Below are 15654 nucleotides of genomic sequence, written 5' to 3'. Positions count from 1 at the left end.
TTGTCCTGAAACTTAAAACAAATATGGCTGATGAATGATGATATTTGTGTTAGTCAGTGTACTGTTTGTTTGTGAAGTCCGGAAGACATTGTACATTACATAATGAGCTCAAAGCTCTATACAATATGTAGTTGTATGTTACAAAAGTAACTTCTATCGTTGTGTCAGTTTCAAAGTAAGGAAAGCCTTGACGGTTGAGGAGCTTCAAGATATATTTCGGAAGAAAAACAACCATTTCTATTAGAAACATGTCATATTACAGACGTAGATTTAGGTAAATAGCAATTCGGACTTTCACTGTCTGTGACAAGAAAATTGAGTTTCTGAATACATTTGTGGAGGTCTATAATATTCATAACCAATTACAATAGGGCCTTAGGGTTTAGCCTCATATGTCTGATCGATCATGGAGTGGGTATTGGCCAAACAATCCCTTTCATTTCAAACTGATAAGTGAAGTTTTGGGAAACCTTCATGATTGCCTAGATTCGACCGTATTCTAATTTGTTTCGGCTACTATTAGGTACTTCTATTTTGAATACTTCAACTCTAGGGAAATGGGGTGTGAGTTTTCTACGCCAAAGTTTGCAAATGATGGATACAAAACAATATCCATTTTAATCGATCGGCTATAGACTTGAGCTGTTCTTGCTATGGTCAATGAATGCCAGTAATTTGCAGCTCAAGATTCTTTTGTACTTACAGAACGAGAACAATAAGGGGTTGCTGCTATCATCATCATACATACTTAGTGTACGTCTATGTAAGTCGTGAGAGTATCTGCAGTATTTAGTGGATGATTCGAGAAAGTCGAAAAAAATAAACTCTAAAAGTAAAACTCCGATTTTCATCCGTACCTAGTTGAATTAAAACGCCGAACGTTTCGTCAAAAAGCTTCACGCACGGTGTTTTTGAAGCAATCAAAATTTTATTGCAATAAACTTCAGTTAAAAAATATTTTCGAGCTCTCGTATCACCTCCATGAATATCACTTTCGGTATCGCATTGCATATCCATTTCACATACGAGCTATTCCGTCGCACAACGCGACAAGGGTGTTACCCACACCCTAGCTCAGCACATACACCCTTGGCCACGGCAACTTGCGTTTAGATTCCACCTGCCACGGGAATTGGACCTCTATGACAACGCCATAAAGAACAGTTCAGTGTTCTTTGTGAGTTGTACAGGACAGTGTTGTGTGGTGACTGTGTACATAGAGGGTGCGCCCCTTACTGTCGCCGAACAAACATGGCGGCTCTAACGAGGTTTTTGCGAGCCCTCGTGAGCGATTTCGCGCCTAATTTGGACGCTGTACTGTGATGTACTTTATTTAAGGTCTATGGAGGTATATGGCGATGACAAGCGTCCATGATTTTTTTTTCAAATTCAGTTTTTTTGTCTCTAAACTAGTTTTTGCCTTTGCTTAAATGCTCTAGTAAAGAACACCTTGAGAAAGCAACTCAGTTTTCCTAAATAAAGTTACATAGTAAATATGTATGAATTTGTTTACAAAACCAAAGAAATATCTGGCTTTTGGCAATAACAGGATTTCATAACAACAGAAATTGGATTCGAATCTCATTATGTGCCAAACACTCTACAATGCGCTGGCATTGACTGTGAGAAAACTTTGCAGCACTGAACAGTACTTCGTTAAAGTTGGTTTGTTGGGAACAAACTCGCCTTTTTGAGAAACTCGAATTTTTGAGGCCAATGTTGAACTAGGAAGTTTTAACGAACAGCTTTTGTCTCAACCCACCAATAAGGGATTGATAGCTATTACGCATATGCTCTTGAGCACGCATTGTTTTAAATCTTCAGAAAATAATAGTCCCCATATTATATTGAACCTCCTTTATTCTATATTCTTCATAAGCAAGATAATTTTGCTCGCGACAGTTCAATCACAAGTTTCCTGAACATTACGACGTCAATCATAAGCCTCTAATAAACAGAAATAGACAAAACAAAATTGATGGGTTCACATACAATTGATCATCGGAAGTACATGCCAGCACTGCATAGAATATTAACTAAAGGGCAGGACCTATCTGTCTATTCCATCTTTCCGGTAACCCTAGAATTCACTTGCTGATGTGGCTAGAGTGGTGAAGCTATGTTCAGAAGATAGCTATGTAGATGACAGACTTATAAGAACTCGAAAATAATGCAAATTGTATGCAACATAATTTGCCAGAATCAAAGAATTATTTGATTATTAAGAAGGAGTAAAGAATGAACGATAGGTTTTAAAACCAAAAAAAACATTTTTCTTGGCTAAAACCTTTAAAAGGCACATCGACTACTTACAAACAAATCGTATAAAAGTAAATATTCGGATCGGAAATACGATTTACCTAAAATGTACCTTTAGATATACATATGTCCATCAAAGAATGTCGTGGTGGCCTAGTGGGCAAAGAACCAACCAATGCAACTTTTCTCAGTTTGTATGTACTTTCTAAGTATATCTTAGACACCAATGACTGTGTTTCGGATGGCACGTTAAACTGTAGGTCCCGGCTGTCAAAGAACATCCTTGGCAGTCGTTACGGGTAGTCAGAAGCCAGTAAGTCTGACACCAGTCTAACCAAGGGGTATTGGGTTGCCCGGGTAACTGGGTTGAGGAGGTCAGGCAGGGCAGTCGCTCCTTGTAAAGCACTAGTACTCAGCTACATCCGGTTAGACTGGAAGCCGACCCCAACATAGTTTGGGAAAAAGGCTCGGAGGATGGATGATGTCCATCAAAGATATGATGGTTTTATACGTTTTCAGTATTCGAAATAATATTCGTGATTTTAAGGAATCATGGATAGTCTCCAAGGTATAAAATGACACAGAATACCTAAAGCTCGTGTTAGAAGGACAGATATCTCATCATTAGTAGTAGACATAGGATTATGTGTGTGACTCAGTATTTATTTTTTTGCCAATTTGAACAAGGTCCGAAAATTCAAAGTAGCATTTTATTTGCATCCAAAAAACAGGCAAATGCACATAATCCGATTACTAACCACTACCAAAACTCCTATAGCTCTCAGTACGAGACACAGCATCTACCTCACCCACATATCCTATAAAATGTTGATACAAACCACCTACAGGGTGGTACGTTTGAACGCCAGGACAATATTGATGCCTTGGGCCATCTGACCCGACCGCAACCCCCCGCCCTGAATAAATACCAGTAATGGCAAAACTAGTTATGTGCCTATTGACATTTAAGACTTGCGGACATTTGAGGATCCTATTTGATTTCCCTTTGATGAATTTGGAATTGGGCAAGTGATTTATTGAGGATATGTTGGGAGTTCAGATGATATAGGCGTGCCTGGACAATAAGTTCACATATCAAATAACCAGAAGGACTGTTTTGTAGAAAGTGATTCAATCAAAATGAATGGACATGTACACACGTCAAGATTAACCAAAACTACACTTCTGGCAGCTTTACAAACTCGAAATCAATTCAATGAAAAAAACAACCAATTGAAGAGAAGCTGGTAAAGCTCAACCCGTCAGAGATTATAAGTTTTTGTGCTCCCATGAGCAATAACAATACAAACAGATCCGTTGTGCCAACACAACAATAAAATCCCGCACCCGAATCCCGCGCAATTGTGTTCAAAATTTTTTAATAACAAAAAACAACTTATCAAACGGAAGATGCTGTTGAGATAGCACCAATGTAAGTTGAACTGCTAAACAATAAATCTACACTTATTTCAAATACAGTTTGTTAGTACTAAGGGGGAATTAAAGGAGGTCTGAATAAAATGGGTGATGCTACAAATAGGTTCGAAAAAGAGGTCTGAAAAGAGCATTGGGTACCAACAAAACGTTATTAAATCTAATTTCAAGGATAAGGATATTTTCGAAGCAGACCATTGTTGGCTTAGGCGCCTTTTCATTGAGTTATTGCTGTAATTATTTGTTGTACAAACGTTATGTATTTACTGTTGTGAGCCAACAAATTGCAGCTGGGTTGAGATTTAGTATTTGATTCGATGAGTTATACTGTATCATTATAGAAAATCATAACAAGGGTGTATGGGACTGAATGGAATTATCGTTGCAACATGTTAAAGCTTATGTATTTTATACGTATCTAGTGGTATATTGAACAGAGATACATACATATTGATAATGATACATTGCAGATAAGATGCATATTGTTAATGAGCACGAAGTACACATATTAAAAACTATTTCGTTTGTTCTGAAACACAATAAACTAAAATAAAAAACTCTAAAACCTCAAAAGCAATTCACAGACAAGCAAAAAAGTAATAAAAAAAAACACCTCGTTTTTGGAACTGATACGTTCTAAACGCATTACACAACAAAAACATTGAATTGAAAATAAAAACGCATTGTCGCATCGTTCCAGACGATTAGCCGGCAGCGGTGACAATGCAGTAAAATGGGATGAAAATGTCAAAATACTATCTACAAATACAATCACAAATGCTATACAATAATTTAATGCCATCACAGCAAGCAAAAATGAACTCTAAACCATAGAAATAGAAGTGAAAGAGACTGTAGAACAAGATTTGTCTGGCAACGCAACTATGATTGCCACAATAAGATTTATCTGAAGTAACACTAGAACTTGTGCGGATATCATTTGCGATTTTTTTGTCGCACCGCGTTTAATCGTGCAGTCGCGATAACAATGAATGAGCTATTGAACAGAGGAATTGTTGAGAAAGCAAGAAGACATGCTTGTTGTTTTGCAACTAGGACAACAGAAATTGATGGAGTAGAATTATTAGACTTTTGAAAATATGTTTGAGAAAATTAGTCCGAGTAAATAAACTGATTAAGGCCTCTGACAATACATATAAACTACTTGTCGTAATCAACAAATAAAAACTACTGTCTTGCTTTGAAGCACTCAAATCGATGTCCATGTACTGTCTCTATTTTTAACTTATGATACAATTAATCATTAATGGAAGGTTGGCTTGTTTATGACAGTCCTAAGCACACTATTCTTAATGTTACAGTTTGATAAACGATAAACTGAAGAATTTAGAATACCGCAAGTGTATTTGTACTATTGATAACAATATATTCTCATCCATATATGACAATAACTATTTGCTCTTGTATTTAACATCATAACTAAAATTAAACTAAAGTTACTACTAAAAACTTTTAACTACAAGACCGTCTCCACAGTTCTCTAACATCGCCGTCGAAGGAGCGTCTTACCCACAAATAATTGGCCTACAACATCCACTTGCCTGCGGGGATTTTCGGATTAAACTTTATTACGTCTGAAAAAAAAACTACAAGTCGAACATCCATTGTTGGTAGCTTTGTGACAATTCACTATTTGTACGACAATCCTTCTAATGTGAGATGTACGTATTGTGTGATCTTGTTGGTTCTGTTAAGGGTCTTTGTGATTCTCGTTTCGTTATTTCAGTTCTTGCTTCGGGTTGTGGGTTTTACCAGCTGCTTTTACATTTTCAGGTTAGTGTTTGAATTTGAGTTGTTGCTTGGAAATCAAGGTTATGTAGATTATGTTAGCGCTTAGGTTATAATATTCTGTTGACTTCAGAATATGTCTGTTGTCTCCATGAGATTGATATTTTTTAAGGGTTAAAGAAAAGTTTTGCATAAAGATTTTAATTTCAATTTTAGGTCTTTTAGGTGTAAAGAGTCAGCTCTGCTGTTGTGAACAGTTAATTTTACCTCTGCTTCCTTGAACATTTAATTTGAACGGCGAATTCGTTTCTACAATTCACTTTACCACTTCAAAAACATATTTTAAAACGGATCTGAAGGACCTATCTTTATTTCACATAGTGAATGTAAATAAAACAATTATTCTAGCTGTAACTCAATCTTAACCAGACACTACTTCACTCCAAAAACCACCAAATTACATGAAAAAAAAACTACCCACCATCATTTCCCAGTACATAAGGAGGACACATAGGCTCCCCTCCCATAGACTCCCCCTGAGAGTGACGTGAAGAGGGTGAATCAATTTCCTGTGCCACACTGAACACTTCACTACCACTTGGAGTATTTTCAAAAGGTTCGTAAGGTTTTACATGCGTACCGTACTTAGCACTTTTGGGATTTTTTGTGGCTGAAGAGTTTCTTTCTTTTCTTGGGTTTTGTTCTAGGAAGTCGATTTGGTAATAATCTTTTTGGGCCAGAGTGCCAATTTTAGGGTTTGTTTGGACTATTGGAATTCGATTTCTATGATTTGGAATTTGGACCGAACGGTAAAACTTAAATGAACAGACACTTGAAGTCCAAAGATATTCAAATTACCACAGTTGATTTATGTAGTTTCGTACTTTCCTAAAGGTCTGATAATTTTATTCCATGTTATCTGGGAATATCATGTATATTCGGAACCTAGCTTTTAAGGGGTACCAAATCACAAAAAAAGATAAAACCTAAGTAAGTTAACACCCATTTTGTAGGTTTTTTTGGAATGCGTTGCTTTAACATAGTTTTTGTTAGATTCTTCTATATATTCACATAGTAATTGTGTATTATGTGGTCAAGCGGCTTAAAACACATTGATCAGGTTATTCGCTTCACTATTTGTCTATAACAATGTTTAAAACCTGCACAATCTATGAATAAGAGCGTCAGAAATCTGCTCCAAAAATTCTTCGACAACTTTACATCCAAATAAAACAAACATATCGTCCGTATAAAAATCCTATCGATTTAATCAAAGTGACGGCAGATTGCAGCTTCGCAGCGGGGATTAGAACAGAGTGCGGACAGACGGACAGACAGAACGCGGTGTAGGTGTATAAGCCCTTTGACACTAGGATTGAATAGTCAGAATTTAGAATCGATATCTGCGTGTGAATAACTGAACACTAAACTGAAAAGTTTAGGAAGGACCTCTGATGAAACGGAACAAAACGATAGTATACATACAAAATTAGGTAGACCCAGATTAGACTATAAAGGATGGCTAGTTCATGAAAAACTTTTAGCTGTAGGGAAATATTCTAAGAACAGAGTACGCACGGAGTGGATATGTGCAAAAGCTCTTTAACAAACACTAGTACCGAACATTTCTGAAGTCATTTTTTACGTTATTTAGGTGCTGGAATATTTCTACAACGTTAGAAATAATAGATTACCAAGATTTTTTTATTAGAGTTCTGAATTGAGAGTTTTTGAGACCTTTATGCTCGAAAGTCGTTGCAACTTTATAAGCGTGCATATTTCCGGTTTATTTTTTAACAAGCAAATTTTGTTTCGAGCTTCTAGCTGACCTTTGTATGAGTTGAGTAGGTTAAGTTGACAGCAATCGACTATTTAAGACATGTGTTAAAGGTCTAAACATAGAAAGCTTTTCACATACAATCCAGGGTACCATTATAACTCTATGTATATCCGTCCATCCACTACAAAGGGGTTTATTTATACAATCTTAGCGGCATTCATTGTACACGTAACGTCACAACAACGCCCCAAACTCTGTACTAAATAAATAGCCTACACGCTACCCACTTTATTTTACATGAAACTTCAAAGACATATGAAGTTGACACTAAGCGCTTTTCGTGTCACATTCCCCCATTTTGTCCCTTTTATAATATCTTAATTCACACCCCTAGCGATTTAACTTTGTCAGCCAAAAATTAACTCTAATCACTAGAACGTAGAATCTAAATTTGAACTGGCAGTGACTGCCTTTCATATGTAAATCCGTTTATAGCTGATATTGGAATTTAGAACTTGGTAGTGGGATGTAAGGTTGATTTTTGAATAGCAGGGTTATTCCTTTGCCAGGGGTGAGCGTACTTGAAAGCAACGCTAAGCAGGGTTGTCGGGCCGCTTTGTAATTAATACATAGGATGGCGCCATTGATATGCCAAATTGCCAATTGTGTGCCAACAAAGGATTTTTTTTCTCTGAAGGGGTGCGCGTTATTATTGAAACCAGTGTTAAGCCGAAATAGATGTAGTAATTTGAATTGTTTTTTGTTATATGATGACAAAAAATAGATTAAACTAAATGCTTTACAATAGGATGTACTAACAAAACGAATACTTATTAAACATTTGTCAAGGTTTAAATCTGAGGTTCAAAGCGGAAATGAATACATACGAATCTATGATTCTTAGATCTATATAAACTGTATAAGGTGTTACAAAAATAGATCATAAATAGGTAAAAAAAAACACGCTAATAGGCTCTATAAAAGCTCAAACCAGTGAATACGAAAATCAATCTTCAAAACCTGAGATACTTTCAGAAAACTACAAATCGATATCCAAACCTACAAAAATATAACAACCGAGTACATCAACCAGTTATTTGTGCTAAAGCCACCATTTTTGCCGATCTCCCCTCAGACACTTCAACTTGAAGGAGTACAGGGGGTAGCTAAGGGTAGGTCGACGTAGTTCCTGAGTTGATGTATAGATGGCGTTGTTAACGTCAGGTAGGGAACACTTGAGTAAGTTCCAGTTTGTGGCGGTAGATGGCAGTGAAACCAATTTTACGAGATAGTACATATTTTTCTGCTCTTGTTTACACATTTTAGTTACGCGGTGTAGTTGTTTAATAAATTGTAATGAAATATTCTGTAAGTTATTTATCTTAATAATTTCCCTGTTCTAAGCTTATTATTATGTGATTCTGTTTAACAATGTGTCTACGTCGTGGACAGTAAGTGGTTAAATAACAACTCTTTACCACCTTACAACTAATATTGGAGTTTTGTAAAACTTTTTAATGCAATAATTAAAATTTTCATTTCAAGTTAATTCAAAGGCAACAATGAATAGGATTATGAGGATTTATGCAAGCCATTATGGTGAAAATATATTTAATGAGCGCGGGGAATAAAAATAAACGTAGGTTTCCAACTCTATATAACCAGAAATCTCAGTAAGTTTCAGGTAAGAAGATTTTAAACTTTTTTATATTTTGACGTCTGCTTACAATATTATCGACTTCAAAGCTGCCTACATAAGTATTAAATCACCATTGAAATGTGCCAGTCCAGCTTTTTCTCCTCCCTAGTTGGATCTTACTTCTACGCTTTGTAATGGACCACTAACTCTAAGTAAAATCACTTACTTCTATAACAAGCACTAGTAGAAAAAATGGTCTCACAGAAATAAACGCTTTTCTCGTCTTTGCCTTTGAGAACAAACCCTGAACTTTCCTTATTCAGGATTTTTTGGGTTAGTGCTAATTAGGCTCCTATTTTTCTTTATAAAAATGTCGGTCATACAAAACTTAAATTCAATAACGGCATTAATGATTTCTAACCGGAGGTACATTCAACGTCAAATACTTTACCAGTTCTGGGTGCTGATTCCGGGTGTTGATAGTTAACTCTCTCGATCCGTAATTATAATTCGGCTGAAATAAATAGACGTATGCTACATCGCATGATTTGAATATTACACCTTCATAGATTTTGCCGGATAATAGCGTTTACTATTTTGTGAGTGAGCGCGTTTATAACTAATACGACCAACAGCCGATGGCAGCGTTATTAAATAAACAGTTCATGCTAACTTTTTCTATGCTAACTTGTAAAACTCACACTAGGCACTCTGAATCGTAGTAGGCACATCACTCAACCACAAGAAAAATTCAATGTTCAGAGAGGCAGTAATTTGCTGTGAACTGATTATTTCGTCAGAATCGAATACAATGTAAATGTGGTCTGATAAAAAAAAAAATTTCAGGGCCGATTTATCGAGAAAGGCCATCGGGTTCTTTACGCGAAGTTGTTCCTGCGGGATGCAAGTGAAAGCGCTGGGGGAAGCTAGTTGATCACCTAATATGAGTTGATGCAATAACCACCGTTCATACTTGTTTCATATCTACTAATAATATATAATCGGATAGTTTGTATATTTGTTTGCTTACTGCAATGGGAACTGTCGCTACGATTTGAAAATATATTCAAGTGTTAGATAGCCCATTTATTGAGGAAAGCCATAAGCTGCTTTTTATCCGGCTCGTGGAGAAGTTCCCACGGGACGCGGGTGAAACCGCTGGCAGAAGCTAGTCTTATAAAATATCGAGGTTTGATATTGGTCAAAATAGTTGAAATAGATCATTCTTGTGCATACTTTATTGACGTAAAAATTACATAGTTATGAATTCACGGTCGGGTACAATTGTTATTGAAACTGCAAAAGCTGCTTTTTTATTTTTCTGTTACAAATTGCATGCTTGTGCTAACTTCTTAATTTGTAATTAAAAATCACTAAGCATTTCATTAAATTAAAAGCTTATTTCAACATAACATTTTTGGCTTTAACTTTCCGTCGGCACCTTAACTTAACGTTTAGTATCGCTACTACACGCGAGATGGCGCTAGCTGGTTCACTTTACGGCATGATTAAAGTTTACTTTAATTAACAAGATTCATATGACGATTTTATTGTTTTACTAAAATTCTTATTTTCATAAAACTGTGAGTGTATAAACGTTTTGACTCAATGGGATATTATACTATTCAGAGGAATCGAAAATCATACGTAGTTCAAAAGCAGCCTATTAAACTACTCTTAACTTCACCTTTAGGTATTATTAAAGCACCGTGTTTTAAAACCTTGTAAAACTCATCAAATCACAACCACCAAATAAATATAGTAAGTTCAACTCAGTCGTGCGCGCGGCCTTATGTGTGGGTAACCCTTGTACATATACAGTGACTTTGTGTGCGTGACAAGAGGTACAGTCGGGTACAAATACAGTTATCTAGGGGTTGCATACGGGTGTTTAAAGAAAAATAGTCATTACGTAATTTAATGTTTATTTATTTATAAGGATTCTAAATCGCTACTTAAAAAATAAAATGATGAATTTTCGGATTCGCTACTCTCCAAGGTGAATTATAAATTCTGACTCCATGTCAAAATGTCTATAGCATTCTTCTTTTTTCTTACATGTCGACAAGTATTACCCAACATCCCTTCATCACTTATACGTTCATTTATGAGTTTCATTATTTCCGTCTTATTTTGGTCGACATTATGCGAAGCAATATATTTTTTTTAATTCCCCACACATTTTGTTTACATTATTATATTTATTGTCTGCGTACCCCGAGCTAGAAAATATGTAAGGAGTATTTAAATCATCTTAGATATTTCACCTCATTTATTTCATAGATACTGTCAATGTAAATTTGAAAAGAAGAAAATAATGAAAAACTATATTTAATAATAAAAAGCTTTGAATGTTGTTTCTCCTTAATAATTTCTCCGTGAATAACTAGTATTTTCGTAAGCGACTGTACCCATAACAAAAAGCGATAAGAACACGTCATGCTCGGACGACCTCACTGTCACACGAATGAAAGTTGTATATTTACAAGCCGACGCACACATAGGGCCGCGCGCAAATCTGAGTTGAACTATCTATACTTAACTATTTTAAGAATATCGAACAACGTTGAGTCGCGATGTTATCAAACGCTAAAAACTATAAAAGTCACCCCCGAAATAAATCACCTATCAGTAATGATACCGCAGAACAAGCTGAATTTACATTAACTAACTGAGGGAGTTAAAAAAAGGGCTTACTTGTAAAGGCGTGTTCTCACTATTGGTGATTTAGGCAATATTTGACTTGACAATCGGGCAATCATTTGAAAGTATCTTATTTTCGTCTTGTAACGTCAAAAAATTTTCCTCATAGCTTCGAAAGGCACGAAATTGTGATATGTAAAATTTTGAAAGTTCTTTAAGTATAGAAGCCAGAAAGTCAGTCAATCCAGTGCGCCAAGGAATGTTTTGTAGCCTAAGGAAATGTGTGTAAATGGATTAGTAAAACACAAATACTCAGCTACAACAATTTAGACTGCAACATGCCAAAATAGGTAGGAAAAGGCTAGGTTTGATGGTGTGCCGCTTATTTGGTGTTTTGTAAGTTTACGACGAAATTCAGTTCTTGAGCATACATAAATTTCTAAGCACTAATCTTCATCAAAAAGGCAGTCAAAGCTCTTGCCAATCAGAAAAGACCAACTTGTAATTCATCACCTCGTGTACACACGGCTTAAATCCCGTACCAAAACGTTTAAGCTGTAGTCACGAAACAAATAATGCAAACCTCCCATCACATTAATAGATTGACGTGCTCAAAACTGTAAAATTACCATTCCGAATGCTAAACAAAGAAAAAACCTTCAAAAAATGACAACGGGTGTCCTTTTAACGATACTCGGGTTCCGTGAGGAATGTTCGATGTGAATAATTGTAACTATCATTCTGATTCACAGTTATATGATAAAGGTTTTTAAACTTTCTCGACTTGTGCACATATTTATACACAGTAAGGACTTAATCACGATATTATTTGTGAAGTAGCCGTAACCTTATAAGTAGGTAATATCGCTACAGATTTTGCGTTATGATAAGTACAAAACTAGACAGATTACGAGAGTACAAAATGGATACTAACGAATGGACCAATCAATTTATTTAACAGTTTGTACACATAAAACACAAACAAGAATAAATGATAGAAAAAAATGAAAAAGAATATCAATAATGAAATGTGCATATTAATGTTAGCTAAGGATGTAGCTGTTGCAGAAAATCTAACTAAGTAATGAATTATTATTGTAATTGGAAGGAAAGCAAAGTTCAACGAATTTGCTGCCAACCAGAAAACTTCCTGTTGATGGACCCACTATAGAAGAACACTTTGTAAGCGAAAACGTTTATGTAAATTCCATACATGAGACATTTTCAATTCTATCCATTCCAAAAGCGAACATAAAAAATTAAACAGAAAAAAAACAAAAAGGCCCCTAAAAAAATAATAAATAGGCACGCTGAAATGAGCGATTAGCGACGTAAGCGCCGCAGCTCACGAAACCATGGCGTATGAACGTAACGTAATTTTAATGACTTGTAAACGAAAGACGTGAGGGGTCGTAAACTAATGAGGCACAATTTTTATAAAACAAAAAGATATGGGGATGTGATGTGAAGCTATCTTTTACTGTCGAACAAAAAATACATTAAAAAAATAACGAAATTATATAACGTGCTAGTTTTTATAATGTCAAGGAGCAGGGTTTAGTAACGTTAAAAATTTCTTTAAGGCTTTGCCGACGCAATATGCACTAATATAGCTTCTATTAAACTACTTTAACACTAAGCATTATTACAGGAAGAATTGTAAAACGCGGACCCAATTTTGATCATGCCAACAATATCACCAATGTAACGTTTTCACAACTCATCATATTTTAGTGTCCTAATGCACTGCACTAGCCTCTTCTCATACAGAGAAGGAATGAGCGTTAATCATCAAGCTTGCTTAAGGCGGAATTGGGGATTAAAGTCTTTAAAGGTCCAGGTCCAGGACTTAAATTCATAATTCTTGTTGAAGAAAAACTAAGCAAGTGTTTTCTATGTTTCTTTAGCAAGCACGGAGTAGCTACGGCGATTATCCAATTGAATTCAAGTAGTTGTATCGTTAAGTAATCGATACAAAATTGTTTAAGGACACCTGTTTCGAAGACTAACTACTGTATTAGATGCCACTGGTATCAAATACAAAGAAGTTTGTATTGGGATCTAATTTGATCTAAGTAAATGTTTTATCATCATTTCATCATGCTATTGACCACTACCTACCCGGCTGATTTGAAACCACAATTATGGTAAGTGATGATGTGGTCTAAGGTGGAACATGCTTGCTTAGCTACCTATCTATTGACTTGAAGAATATAAGGTTGTATTGAGCAGAACGATATCAAGGTTATATGTCCACTAGCCGTTAACAGCGATGTGACCCACGTCCCAATGGAACTACTGTCGCACCCGGATAAAAACTAGCCTGTATTCTTTTTCGGACTTTAGATATCTACGTATACATTAATGCTCGCCGTGTTAATTGATACTCGTAACGTCGGTCCGTACACAGCTTTAGACCTAATAAATAATCACTTAGCATTATACATATAAACATAACACTACGCCACATTATGAGGGTTCCATAATGTGGCGTAGTGTTATGTTTATACGTTCACAAGAAGCTAAAGCTAGTCCTCTTTCATACCCAGCCTAATGTCCTCATTGGCATCAAACACGCAGATTTATACGCGTTTCAATTGTGCTGTATTTACGCTGAATATAAATAGAACGGCAATTTCTTGTGAGAATAGACGTTGTTATATGAATGAAGTAAGATATGGGTTGTAAGATTTGAGGATTATAGGGTATTTGTTTAAACAACTATGAAGAAAAGTGCGTACGATGTTTGAGATAAGTTTAATCCCACCCAAAACAAAAATGTGAAAGACTGCCAAGTTCGATAATATGGGAATGCTTCGCCTATAAAAGAAGTGAGATCTGAATAAGTACCAAGTTCCATACACATACCTCAGTTAAAAATAGTTACTTTTTAATGATGTTACTTGGCAAGTTTTCATACACCTTGTTATAAACCTACTAAACGCAATGAATCAAGTATTTAATTTTCTATTAAAACTTGCCAAGTAATCATCATTAAAAAGTAACTATTTTTAACTGAGGTATGTGTATGGAACTTGGTACTTATTCAGATCTCACTTCTTTTATAGGCGAAGCATTCCCATATTATCGAACTTGGCAGTCTTTCACATTTTTGTTTTGGGTGGGATTTCATTTATTTTTGTAAGGTTGTTTATTTTATTTTTTTCTTATGATGAAGTTAGTTAAAGAAATGTCTCATTTATACTATTTTTTAGATTTTTTAATATGCACTATGTTTCTTACAAAGAAATGAACTACATTAACTAAATGGACTAGATTTACCAACTGATTGACATGACATGTTATCATATATTATGTTCGTGGACCAAAGTTACACATTCGTTATTTTCGAAAGTGATTCACACTTGGCCGTTTTCAGATTTTTACTTTACTTTGACTAAATACAAACCTTTGTATTATTCGAAGATATATTATATAAATATAGATAAATTTAGTTCGTTTTAGTTCCTTAGGGGTATAAATTTACACCGGGTATAAAACACCTTCATTATTTTGAAACCGACTCACACTTGGCCATTTTCAGATTTTTCCCTTTACCTTGACATAAAGACCTACCTCCATGCCAAATTTCAAGTCAATACGACCATTGGAAGTGGTCTAGGTTTTTGATGAGTGAGTCAGTGAATAAGTGAATCAGTGAATCAGTGTATAGTAAAAATAGCGATTTTCTGACGTCAATATCTCAAGACCTACAATAGGTATATTAATGAAATTTTGTATTTTAGATAAGTGAGGGGGTCTCAACAGATACTAGAAATTTGATATGCGTAATTAAAATAGATTTTGAGTTACAGGGGGGTCGAATTTGGCCCGAAACGGTTCGTGTAATATAACCCACGGCCGGTGTGTCGCCTTTTTTGCTCGAACTTGGCGGACACACTGCCGTGTGTCTAGATTCTTTAATGACCATTTTCCAATATTCAGAATTTGTATCTCTTGTAAGTAACTCAAAAAAGAAAAATTTAATAATGGGAACTGCCTTAGATGATTATGGGTAAGTGGGACTAAATAAAACAGACATGCATTTGTTCGGATGCTTAAAAAGTTATAAAATTCCCATCGCCCATTTCTAAAACCAAAGTCTTCAAATATTACTTCTAATATGGCAAAACAGATTGATCTATCAGTA

The 15654-nt window shown here is 35.4% G+C and overlaps 1 protein-coding gene across 4 annotated transcripts in view; it reads right to left on the bottom strand.

The window, feature by feature from the left end:
* Positions 1-15654, bottom strand: part of LOC110375603 (Fanconi anemia group J protein homolog) — a 68971-nt gene that overhangs the window by 43898 nt on the left and 9419 nt on the right. The window lies entirely within an intron of this gene.

This window comes from Helicoverpa armigera, chromosome 22, assembly GCF_030705265.1.
Source record: "Helicoverpa armigera isolate CAAS_96S chromosome 22, ASM3070526v1, whole genome shotgun sequence".
Lineage (NCBI taxonomy): Eukaryota > Metazoa > Arthropoda > Insecta > Lepidoptera > Noctuidae > Helicoverpa > Helicoverpa armigera.
Note: the sequence above shows the minus strand (reverse complement) of the source record. Positions and strands in the feature narration are given on the sequence as shown.